This window comes from Gekko japonicus, unplaced genomic scaffold (genome assembly GCF_001447785.1).
Source record: "Gekko japonicus isolate JY-2015 unplaced genomic scaffold, Gekko_japonicus_V1.1 scaffold554, whole genome shotgun sequence".
Lineage (NCBI taxonomy): Eukaryota > Metazoa > Chordata > Lepidosauria > Squamata > Gekkonidae > Gekko > Gekko japonicus.
In genome coordinates, this window is record NW_015171520.1 from 920,844 (window position 1) to 934,661 (window position 13,818).

Consider the following 13,818-nt stretch of genomic DNA (forward strand, 5'->3'; position numbering starts at 1 on the left):
ACAATTCAATCCATCGGTATTGCTTCTACATGTAGACTTTGGTGTGAACTTACCTTTTCACATTAAAGAAACTCTGATTGTCTTCCTGTCAGCAACCAAGTCAGCTATAGCTGCAAACTGGAAAGATCCAGAGATTCCAAAATTGACACTATGGCATAATAAATTGTGGATACACTTTATTGTGGCCAAGATCTCAGCTGATTTGGCACGTAAACCTGATGAAAAAAATAAATTCTACTTTTATAGCCATTTGGAATCCTATTTTAGAATAATTAAGTATACAAGGAGAAATTCCAGAAATTGCAAAGATGATATGATGTTTCTATTGTTTGTAATAGTACAAAATGATCTTTGTTAACCCTCTTGACCACTGGTTAATTATTTTACCTGAGAACTTTTGTAATTCAAATTGTTATTGTATTCAATTAATTTAATAAAAAAGCAAAAAAAACCCAAGTTGTATTGAGATAGCACTATACTTTATTGTTGCAGTGTGTTGTCTTTACAGTTGTTATGTACTGGTTTAAGTGATTTGAATTTATGTTAAACTATTACACGGTGTTTGTTCTATTGGGCAGCCATTTTGTGGATGTGCCCACCATGCTGTGTCAGAATTCCTAAGGTATTTGCAGGCTCAAAGAGGTTGGGGACCACCTGGTCTAGTAAATGGTTTGATCACTCTTGCTCAAAAATATACAATTTCCTCTCTCATTACCAGTCACGGGCACTACAGTTGCCACCAATACCACAGTGTCCCCAGTGGCTATCAATGGTAGTACATCACAAGCTACCAGTACCACCCTGGCACGAGCAAATGCCAGTTCTACTGAGAGCCTCTTCAGTGGCACAACTGAACTGCCAGTCAGCACAACCATCGGCACCACTCCTGCACCTTCACTGTCTACCAACACAGCTATACCTACAAGAGAGGACGCCACAACTGGTAATTCACCTCTTTCTTATTTGTTTCAAGTTTTAACTCATTGAAGCCCTATAGAGTTGCCCATTTTTGTGTGTAGAATCAACTAGGTGGGTGGGAAGGAAAGTGAGCTTATGCCTGCTGGGACCAATGTGTAACCGTGATGCACTGTTTTGAATCATCATGGAGTCTCTCCCGCTCTTTAAGAAGTACCAGTGAGGCTTTGCTGCTGGTCCTGTCTCGGGTGGAGAAGACAAGGTTGTCACCCAGAAAGAGCAGAGGTCCTTTTCGGTAGCCTTAAGGAACTCACTCCACTGTTTTTAGAGTCAGGTTTATTTATTTATTTATTTATATCTTCAATTTCTACCCCGCTCCAACCCTAAAGGGTCTCTGAGCGGCTTACAAGTTCCAAATTTATCCCTAGCTAAGGCCACATGTCTACAGGGGTTGGGGCTGCCTACCGGCACCCAGGTGGCAGGGCTCGCTGTTTTTCTTGGTTGTACTCCCCAGGCGGTCTTTCGGGTGTCGGTGCTAGGTTCCTGGTGTGGTCGTCCGGTCCGGCGGCTTCTTTCTTTCTTTCGGCGGGCTCGTCTGGTATGTTGTGGGTCATATCGACTTACAGCCCAGCTAACGTCCGTACGGCTCCGCTGCGCTTGCATCATATCACCATGTCCTTCTGTGGCTCCGCCTCTGTCTCCACCTCCATCGCTCCGCTTGCCTTCGCTCTGCCGCTCCGGCACTCCGGCACTCCAACGCCGCCATTTCCACCGTCACCGCCGCTGTTGCAGTTGTTTCTACTGCTCCTGCCACACACACCCATATGGGGAGGGTGCCCCCTGCCACCTAAGGGCAGGTACCCATTCATCTACTCGCTTATATTAATTAAGGTTGAGACTCTGACCTCTTAAAATGATTATTTATGATTCACATCCCCTTATTGCTGGTTCCTCTGCTAATGACTTTTGTGCTGCTGATTGTGCTTTGATTTTCATAGTGTTTTATGATGATTTTATGGTTTTTAATTTTCTTTTAATACTGGTTGTAAATGACTATGAAAGCAGGTCTATGTAGCAGCATGAACGAAATAAACAAACAACATCACTATGTCAAATAACACTGCCAACACTATCAAGTCATCTTTTGCTACCGCAGTTATAGCATTGGCTACTAATGGCTCCCAGCCATCAAGCACAACTGGCATCACTGCCCCACCTACGGACAACACTACACTGCCAAAAGACAACATCGTGGCTCCATCAGCTGGGACCAGTGCTAGTAACACTGCATCAGGTAAAGAAACTCTTCTACCAATATTGCTGAAGCGAACAGAGAAGAACAATAATGGAAGGCAAGCTTCCTAGAAAGAATTGCTTCTTTTCTTCCCATGTGATATGCTCCATAGGAGCCTTCTACACAATATATGTAGGTTACAGGGCCAACATATAAAGGAAAGCAGAGTCAACCAAGTGTGCTGGCCTCATCCTGTCAATGCACATTTGCCTCATGTTGTACGTAAAGGAGTATAGAATGTTCTATGTTGTCTTTCATGCATTCAGGTCCTACAAGATGATTTTGGGGCCCAGCATGTCTAGCTAGTGTTCCCTATAAGTTATGTGGATTAGAACATGCTGAAAAATCTAATGCTCAGGCATTTTTGTGGAAGATGCTCTGAGGTTCATTATCAGAGAAGTCAGTGTGGAAAGTACTTCCTTCACATACAAAGTTTGAAAGCTACATCTATGTGATGCACCATGTAGTTTGGTTTGAGATAAAGCAAAGTCTGCAGTCTTTCCCTGTTCACAAATTACAGTGAACATGTGTACAGTATATGTACAAGTGTACATTTAATTTTCTTTCTTTATGTGCATTAAGTAATTCCCATGTTACTTTCAACGCATGTAAGCTGTGTGTTTATCTTAGTGTTGCTTCCTGGTTTCATCTGTAAAGTGAATACACACTGGCATTTTCACATAAAGAGATGTATGCCCATACATAAAGGATGTACATGCAGTCACTGTAATGCGCAAACAAAGGACTGCATACAATCTGTGCGCAGCATACACTTGATTTTTCTTTATACATATGCTGAGTAATTCTTATGTTACATTTAATGCATGTGCAGCTGAACATGTGAATGAAACTGCACAGTTACCCAGGTACTGGTCCCCAGTTTCATTTGTAAAGTGAATGCACATTGACTTTCTTACAGACTGATGTACACATGTACATGCAGGATGTGTGGGCATTTCTTCCTTACAGAGCTCAAGATGGCTTACCATATTAATAAAATACATAAAATAGAAGAAGGAAGGAAAACCTTTAATGGCATAGTACATAAAATAGTACATTGTACATTGAAAACCATAAAAACTGAAATTTAACATCACAATTTAATCAAACACAGTCCTAAATTAACTGTCTCCAGCTGCTTCCTGAAGATCAAAAGTGAAGAGGCAGCCAGAGACGGTTTTATTTAGGACCACATTTGATTAAAGTAATCCTAAATTGTGATTTTAAACTTTGGTTTTATGTTTTTTCTATATAATCTATTTAATGTATTTTACTGATGTTGCTTATTAATATTCATGGTAACATAAACAGGGCTAGAGTAAATGGATGGTAAAGGGAGATGAGAGCAGAGGGCAGGAGAAAGGAGGCGAAGGAGACTGAAATGTCACGAAATCATTTTTTGCTAGTTAAAATTTCCAGAACAGGTGCTGGATTGCTCCAGAAAGTTTCTATCTGAGGCTCTTAGCAAGACAAAGGGCTTTTCTACATTCTTATTTAACTTGCTGGTTCTTTTGTGTGTGTGTGTGTGGGGGGGTCCTTTTCCACACCTGTTTTGCTCCCTCTAGTGGTCGATTCAATATCACCCAGGTTTCTTTCTAGCATAAAAACATGCAGCTTAAATCTGCAGGGAGATAAGCTGGAAATAAACCTCTGTGATATTGAATTGAACACTACAGGCAGCAAAACATATGCGGAACAGAAACCCCCCCCCCCCCCAAAACAAGCAACTCCCGTACTAGCAAGTAAAATGAGAATACAGAAAATAAATGGGAAAATTCAACATTTATAAAGGGTCTTCCAAGCTGGCTAAGTCTAGGTCCCAGGTACTTGAGCTCTAGTTTTTGAGTGAAGGACATCATCTGTCTATGCCTTTCTAATACAATCCTTTGCCTTCTTTCCCTCGTAGGCACAAGTCCAGAGGAACGACCACTGAAGTTCTGGGGAATCATTCTGATCTCATTAGTGGTGACTGCTGCTGTTGTTGCTGGATTTGTCGGTTGCTGCTTCTATTGTAGAGTAAGGAGGGAGTTCCAGCTTTGTTCAAATCAATGGACGTTGTGGTTGATGATTTAATTCAGAGATGGGTATAAGTTTATTGGGCAGGGAGAAGACACCAGTTTTCAGGCAATTTGCATCTCTGTGTCTCTTACGGCAGTTTCAAATCATTTTGTCATCTCAAGCAATGTATAACCCAACTCATGCACCTATCCTCTCCCACCCTCCTGTTAGTTCCTGTGCAACATGGGTTCATGAAAAATAACCTACAGTTTCCTGGGATATAAAGCAAGTCAGTATTACCCATATTTTGCTGATGCGAAGACAAGAAACAGAGAACTTGCAAACGACCATCTTGTCATTTCAGAGACCTGAGATTTTAATCAGGGTCTTTCCCAAGGACACACAGCCACTACCGTGTTTCCCCGAAAATAAGACACTGTCTTATATTTATTTTTTCTCAAGGAGACACACTAGGGCTTATACCACAAATGCATAGAAATCATGCTAGGGCTTATTTTTTGGGTAGGTCTTATTTTCGGGGAAACAGGGTACAATGGACTAGCTTTTTAGATCACTAGAGTCCTGTAATCTTAGGCAACAAAAAGAGCACAAAATGTTATTCAATTTGTTTTTGAACCAAGCCACCTAGCTAGCCTGGAAACTACAGGAGCCTCACAAGATCACTGATCCCAAATTAGCAACCTCTGATTTCCTTACACACTCCAGAAATAAACTTAAGCTGAAAGCCAGCCCTCCATTTCATTCCAAGTTGATCACAGAAAAATAAAAGTAATCAGCAACTGAGGTGGGAAATGTTTGAGAGTCGCACAGCTTTTTTGGCAGGTAACAGACGTGGACAGTCATTTTTACAGCTGCATTGCCTTCCCAAAGTTGTGTAAATCTGAAGCACCTGGGAATTGAATTCTCAGGATGGAACTCGTAACAGACGTTTGAACTGGAAAAGGCCTGAGGGAAAACACAGCAGGTAGTTAAGGCCCTGACTCCCATCACCCCATCAGAGCTCTCCTCATTGCTGTATTTCCTTGTCACAGAAGGCTTTGCTTGTTGAATTTCTGCCTTTCCAGTAGCTGTTGAAGGCACAGAAAACCTTCTAGCAAAACAAAATAATATTGTTTTGCATTTTGACTTTGTTGCCCAACAAGACAGGCCAGGTTGAGAGCTAAATCCTGACTGTAGGTCTCTGTAAAATAATCTGTAGGTCTGATCATAATGGGTAGAACAAGGCTTTCATATGGGATGTGCTTTCTGGCTAGTCCTGATCTATTGTCACTTTTTGCCAAGAGGCATGGAGAAAAATGTCCTGTCCTTTTAATAAAAGATAAATATGTGGAAATGGGCAGGTGAAGCTTTTCTTGGCATATAGGGATAAAACCACCTGGTAAATAGCATCCCATTTAAACCTCTATGAAAAGGACAGGACTTTTTTTTCGCTAGGCCGCTGACAACTCTAATTCTGCATTTGAAATCCCACTTTCCTGCCTCCTCACCAGAATATGTCTTTGTCTTTATTCCAGAAAAATAATTTCTAAGCCATATGCATGTCCCAGCTCTTCTCCTCAGACCTTCAGATCATCTTGTTCAAGAACATCTTACTTTGAATACAGAGATAAAGGGGTACACAGAGGAACTGCTGTTATTCTTGACAACCAAGATCCATCAGGATAGGACTTGTGGGCACATGTGACTTCCAGAGCAGCCCCCAACAGGGCATTCCCCCTCTTGCAGGCACAAAAATGAAGAAGTAATGCTTCAAAATATATTAGAAAAACAGCATAAAGCAATCTCAATGTTGCAAAATAAGATCTCTGTCTCTCCCCACTTTTCTCCCCCCCCCACATTCCTCCTCCCCATCTCCAATACTTTCTCTGATGTGTACAAAGTGCAGCACCTTGATTACTCTACAAAATGTCTGACATGAATGTCTGAATGCCAGTCAAAGTTCCAGAGTTATGAAATCTATATATCTAATTCCCAAGGCGCCCCTTGCATGCGGATATCTAAATCCGCACATCGGGGGCACCTGGGGGGCAGGGAGATTTTCCTGTGCACATGGGGGTAATGCCCAGGTGTGCAGAAAAATCTGAAAATTGTAAAAAAATATAGGGGGGATAATTAAATCCCCAAAAAAGTAAAAGAGCATCCCCTGTGCATGCTCTTAGATGCTCTTAGAATGGCTTTGCCGCCGCCACCACCACCAGAGAGGGGAAGGGGGAGAAGGCTTGGGCGGCTGGTAGCTGTAAGCCGCTCAGCCTTCACCGCTGCCTGGGGAGGAAGAGAAAAAGTTTGGCAGGCTGGTAGGAGGCCTCGCTGCTGCCGGGGGAGGGAGAAATTTCGGTGGGCCAGCAAGGCCTCGTTGCTGCCGCTGCTGAGGGGGGAGGGAGAAAGCTTGGCAGGCTGGCAAAGCCTCATTGCCACCGCCACCACTGGGGGGCGGGAGGGAGGGAGAGATGTCGGTGGGCCAGCGAGGCCTTGCTGCCGCTGGGGGAGAAGCTTGGAGGGGCGCGGGCCTTGCCGTGAGTGCGGGGGATGAGGGAGACGGGAGAAGGCTCACCTGCAGCTGCTTCCTTCTCCCGCGGAGCTTCTCCTCCCCCCGCGAGTATCGCGGGTCCCCCTTCTTGTGCATCTATTATATCCAGGTTTATATGGTGGGCTACAGAACTGTTAAGGGCTGGATGGTTTCTAAAGGTGCCAGGTTAACAAAGCTAATGGGAGCCTTGAACCAAGAATCAGCAACTTTGAAGAGACAATAAAGAGCCAAATTATGTCAAAATTCAGAGGAAGAGGTCAACAAAGAGCCAGTATAGGAAAGTCAAGTTATATAATTTAACTTTACTGCTCACTGACATGATGATTAATAATATAAAGCTTTCGCCTCCCCCACACTGGTTCTTGTGAGTCTTATATTAGTAAATGGCACAGTCCCAGTCTCACAGAATAAGTAATAGATTTACAGAATAGTAGCTTGTATAACTGTTCTAGTGCAGTGGCATAAATCTGCACAAGTTCTGTACTTGGATTACTGGCAATAGTTCACCTGTATAATTTCCCTTTCTGTAAAGGATCTCTAAGGAACCCCTTCGTTCCATGAAGTCTTTTCCTGCCATTCCCCTCCCTTACTCGTTATTCTAACATCCCATCTGCCCACCTCCAATATACCTTAAGGTTTACTATTTGGTTCCATATTGATCCACTCTTGGCTGTATAGCCATAGGACGAAAACCCTGCCCTGAAGGCAGAACTCCACCAGCTGCTGTTGTTTGGCCATTGAAGGTTTTTTAATGGGGGGAGGAGAAGAGAGAAGGACTGAGGTAAAGTTGCCAGGTGCCCACCAATGGCATGAGGGCTCCTGCTTGTGAATCCACACTCCTGGCCTTGCTCTCTGGACCATCAGGAGAAAGGATCTGGGACAGAAACGATGTTGCTCAGTGTGTGATGACATGTAAGGCCAAAATCCCAGATGTAACATAAATGTATCGGGTGAAACTCTGGCCAGCCCCTCAAACGCCATGTTCTTACTTACCATGGAGTTTTCAGGGAGAGCCAGAACATTGCCCCATGCACTTATATCCAGGTTTTCAGCCAGACATGACATCACAGATTGCATGACATCATTTATGCCCTGTGCCCCACCCCTACAGGTCCCCAGGATGGTGGCCACCAGTTTGGCATCCCTAGACTCAGGTGAAACACAGTGTGGTGACAAAGGCTGCAATAACCCACGCTAAATAATCCACTTTCAACGCACTTTCAAATTGGATTTTGCCAGTTCACACAGTAAAATTGAGTTGGAAACTGCATTGAAAGTGGATTATTTAATGTGTGTGATTGCAGCCTCAGCAGACATTTTCTGAGGTAATCCCAATGTCTGCTTAGCCCTTTGCTTCACCTCAGTTCTTTTTCTCCTCCCATCTTCAAGTATCAAAATCTTTCTGACACAGATCTTAATCGACAATCAACATCCACCACAAAGACCTCCCCGCTCTAAGAGCCCCCCCCCCTGCTCTAAGAGCAGGTACCCATTAGTCTACTCACCCATATGGGCTTTTGAGCTGCTGGGTGGGCGGGAGCTGGGACATGGGCCGGGAGCTCACCCCGGCCACGGTGGGACTTGAACAGCCGAAGCTGTTCGGTCAGATGGAATGCAGGCTTCATTTACTGCCTGCGCCACCGCTCCCTCCTGTTAATTACTCACTGAGTCTGTTCCCCCATAAGCACCTGCCCTGCCGTCAGTGTCCTCAAACATTCAAAGCACTGGAATGGTCCTGCACAAGATGCTGCATGCCAGGATTTGAGCTGCATGTTCCTCTCTCTCACCCCACATTTTCTGACTCCTAGGTTTTTGAGAAGTTTCCTTTTGCATCAAAACTTAACTCATGGTTTCCAAGTGCAGAATTCCTGTGTTTGATCCCACTGCTCTCCCCCCTTACCCAAACAAATCCACATTTTTTTAAAAAAAAAACCAAAACATTAATTGTGTTGTAATGCGTTTACGTTGTAATGTTATCAGAGGTGGGAAAACAACATGGAAAGCTGGGGGGGGGGAGCGGACGGGGAGTGCAACACCGATTTATACACCATTTCATTGAAAAAACAAACTATATATTATATACATGCAGCTCAAATCCTGGTGTGCAGGATCTTGTGTGGAACCATTCCAGTGCTTTGACTGTTTGAGGAATCTGATGGGGTACAAATAAATAAATAAATAAATCCTAATTCAAATTATTTCATGCTTTGTTGCTTTTGAGATTTTTTTCTAGGAGATCATCTCAGCTACTTGCAATGTTTTGTAGAACTGATATGGTTTCAGGTGTGTTCAGTTGCTTGGGATGCTTGGGATGCTAAATTCTGGATATTGATACTTTTTTGTTAGTTTTTATCTTCTCTTCCCCTCTTCTTCCTATTTGAGATCAGAATGTATCGCAGGGGGACACTACATACTGCATGGATAACAGTGGCTGCATCTACACAGCAATCACTCACATCCAGATGCTGTAGCATAACAACAGCACATTAGCCACTATTAAGTTCATTGTATTCTCCGTCGCCTTTGATCATGGGTTATTATTATTGCTATGTATATATGTGTACATGTGTACAAATCTGAAACTGGGAGGGAGACTGCCTAATAAGAGTAATTGTATAGATCTAGTTTGCAGTATGTGAAATTGCATTAGGACAGGGTGTTGTTTCACTGGACTCCTTGGCCCCCTTTTTAAAAACCATGGCAGCGGCCTGTTTCTTGTGTTTTTGTTTTATTGTTCCCTCAAGTTGAATAAAATGTTATGGCAGTCTAGGGGAAGACCCACCATGAGATGGATTGACTCTATCAAGGAAGCCACAGCCCTCGTTTGCATGTCTTGAGCAAGGCTGTCAACGATGGGATGTTTTGGAGAACATTAATTCATAGGGTCACCATAAGTTGGAAGCAACTTGACAGCACTTCACACACACACACACACACACAGTCACTGTTATGCAGTTGCCTACAAATGAAATGGGAACATTGTGTAATAACTGTTTAAATTTTAGTACATGACCCTTAACTATGTTTGTTTTCCCTAAAAGGGAACTATTTCGATGACCATATTAAGAAATTAATCTTTTACTTTACTTTACTTTACATTTCGATTTCTATACCGCCCCTGACCCCTAGTGGGTCTCAGAGCAGTTTACACTGTACTACTTATGTAGTTAATTACCTGACTAGGGCCACAAATTCACTGGGGAATTTGGCACCCATGCGGCACATTTCTTCACCCGGCGGGCTTCGGACATTATTCCTGACATCTCGGATAGCTGGCGACCCTCTCTGGCAGGCTCCTGATGACTTCCTCCTCTAGCGCGCAACTGCTTTCAGACTGCAGCTTCCGGCTTTACGTCCCGTCAGGCTCCTGCCGTGCTGCGTCGTCTCGCTGTTGCGTCGCCTCGGCTCCCCCTCCATCCGATCAGGTCGCCGCATCTTCCGATTGCCAGTCGCTCCGCCGCCACTGTTCTTGCTGCCGTTGCTCTCACCGCCGCTGTCAGCACTCCTGGCATGAAACCACCTAGGGCAGGTACCCATTCGTCTACTTGCTACTGCTTTCGAGCCGCTGGGTTGGCGGGAGCTGGGACTGGGGCCGGGAGCTCACTCCAGCCGCGGTGGGGATTCGAACAGCCATTGTGGCTGTTCGCTATTGATGTTACTTGCAGGCGTTGTACTGCCTGCGCCACCGCTCCCTGACTTTCATATCAACGTATTCGAATTGCTTTTAAGAAAACCATTATATTCTACTGTTCATTGTACTATCACAATCATTTGGAACCAGATCCCATAGTATAACAATAGCACAGTAGCCATCATTGGGTTTGTTGTATTTTCTGTCGTCTTTGACAATGGGTTGTTAGTCTCACTGTGAATGTAATGAGTGTATAATTTTATCAATAAGTATATGTGTATTTGTGTATGGGTTTAATACAAATTGCCTACTTACAGTAACTGGATAGATTTAGTTTGAAGTATTTGAATGTCTTTCTGTGTTAGAATAAGGTGCTGCTTCACTGGACTCCTTGGTGGCCGTAGCCTGTTTCTTGTGTTGTTGTTTTTTAATTGTTCCCCCAAAGCTGAACAAAATACTCAGCCGTTTCTGTTGACCACTTACCTACCAATGAAATGGGAACACTGTGTAATAATGATTTAAATGTTAGTAAGACATGCCCCTTAACTGTGTTTGTTCTCCCTAAAAAGGAGATGGTTCAACTTGACCATTTTGAGAAATTAACTTTCCATATCAATGTATTCAAACTGCTTTTAAGAAAACCATTATGTTCCTTTGTTGAGTTTATGGTGTTCCATTTAAATGTTCAGTTTTCTCTGTGTATACATCTCTGTTTTCAGGATCAGATGCCATTACTTGGGGGGGGGGTTCTCTATTAAGCTTACAGGTGACAATCTTAATTTAAATCCTTATAATTTCACCAAAATATTTTCAGAATTGATTATGCCTATCAAATAGAAGATATTTGTAGCTATTAACGTGGTCTTATTTTATTGGTCCTTTATTCACAACAGACATAGCAAATTGTTCAGCTGAAGTAGCAATATCAAGAATGACATCATTCTCAACAATGTCTGTCAAATGACTTTTATGTTCATTTGTTACTCAAAACTTTTGCTTCAGGTCATAGAATTCTAATACAATCCCCAAAAGCATCTCCAAAAATTATTTCATTCAGACGTATCAAACATTTTCTCAGTAACCAGAAAGAGAAAAGCAGAATGAAGTTTTTAACTTTTAATGTGATTATAAACCTGTCTCTCTGTTTGATCCATGTCAATATCTCTTGCATCATTTTATTAAATTTATTAACTAAGAATGGTGCTAAAATAAGATAACCCTAATTGTTCAAGAGGCTGACAAACTACTACATTCCTTCCCTTACTTCCATGCTAATATTATTTGTACTTGTTTTCATTGCCCTATCCACCAATTCATGATAAATTGCCAAGATATTGTTTGAGCTGGGAAGAAACAGTAGTTCTGCTGCAACATCGTCTGATTAGGCTCACACACATATAAGCCACTATACAATGTGCTTCGTAGTAGCATGGACTTTCCAGGGTCTCAGGCTGAGGTCTTTCATATCACCCACAACCTGATTATTTTCTAAATTGGAGATGCAGAGGATTTAATCTGGGACCTTCTGCATGCCAAGCATGCTCTACCTCTGAGCTGCCACCTCTACCCAAAGGTTACAAGAGAGAGAGAGAGAGAGAGAGAGAGAGAGAGAGAGAGAGAGAGAGAGAGAGAGGGACCAGCATGGTGTAGTGGTTGGAATGTCAGAGACTTGGATATGGGAGTTTACTTGGGCCAGTCTACCTCACAGGGTTGTTGTAAGGATTAAAATGGAGGAGGGAAAACCATGAATGCTGCCCAGAGCTCCTTGGAGGAAGGGTGAGATTAAAATGTGCTGGAAATACAGGCAGACAACATTCTCCCTAGTGTCCTTTGTCCATGCTTTCCCTCCAATGTTCCAAACTTTCTTCCTTTCCCTTAGTTCAGATCCCACTTGGTATACCATCTTCACTGAGGCATTCCTATTTTACTTCTTTAAATGGCATTTTATACGAAGGAGACACCTCTAGCCTTGGCTCTCCAAAAAGAATTCCAGTCAAAACAAAAAGCCTTTTTTTTGTCAACAAGCAATTAAAATAGCTCAAAACTCACCCTGTTCTTCACAAGGTCATAAAAGAGAAAAGGATCAGTAATAATATTGCCAGGTGGCCATGTATGCATTGCAAGATATCTGTGAAGTTTTCTTTCGAGTGGCAGTATACAAATGGCAAGCATTGATCTCATGGTTTATGTTCACCATCTTTATTCTCACCCATGCCTAAGAGACGGGTTGCTTTCTTTAACATAAGCACACTTTATAATGGGAATGAAGGTGCGGGAAGCTTTGAACCAGGGACAATGGTATGAGACTAATAATGGCAACAATGACTTATGAAAGGGGACATGGTGCTCCCTGTACCTCCAGAGAAGCCTGACTGCAGAGCGGATCTCTGGCCTGGTCTCAGGTGCTCAGCAGCACCTCCTAGTCCACTAACTGGACGGCCACCGCAGCTTCCAATCACAACTGGATCAGGTGACTTGAGGAGCCTATAAGGTTGTTCCATTTGAACAACATAATCTGTGTTATAAATTGAGCTGATACTGATTGACTAGAAGGCTGAAGACTTGTCTGAGGCTACTGAGCTTCCTTCTTGAAGCTCAGTGGCCATCTCTGAGAGAGAACTCAGACCAGACCAAAATGAAGCACAGCATCTTTTTCAGGACTCAAGGGCCACAAATGACTCAGGCTTGGCTAATTAGAGTCTGCATCATCCTGTGCCTCAGATTTACAGGTAAGTTCCACCAGGAGAAGAGAATTGTCAGTAATGCACAGCTGCTGTTTCCACTTAAGAAGTGAAAAGTCTTTTCAAAATGGGCAAAGAAATTTAGGAGACTGGGCCATCTTCAAGGAGGTGACGTCATCGCGCCAGGCACATCGTGCAGGGGACACTCTAGCATTCCGCTAAAAACTCTATGGTGACTACAAGACCCCCGACAGCAGCCAGGAGCCCCCTGCCGGCAGACAGTAAGCACCTGGCAACCCTAATGCAGAAAGGCTAGCAGTTTTTGCCAAGTCTGAGGACTGAGCTAGGGATACCAGCCTCCAGGTGGGACCTTGGGAATTCCATGGAATTACAGCTCAACTCCAGACTACAGATACAATTCCCCTGGAGAAAATGGATGGTTTGGAGGGTGAACTCTGTGGTGTTGTACCCCACTGAGGTCACACACACCCCAGGCTCCACCCCCCAATCTCCAGGAGTTTCCCAACCTGGAGTTGGTAACCCTAATCCCCCACACTGGTGGCCAGGGAAGACCTGGCAACCCTAGTGAGCCCAGTAGTTTAGAACAGAGGAAGGGTGCTTCACTGAACAGTTGAAACAAATGGGTGGTGGTGGTGGGACATCTGCCTTGTTCCTTGATTTTCTGGCGCCTGGCCTGAAAGTAGGAAACAACCCCAATGTTTGCAGTCCTTTTTGATCCAATTGGTAAAAG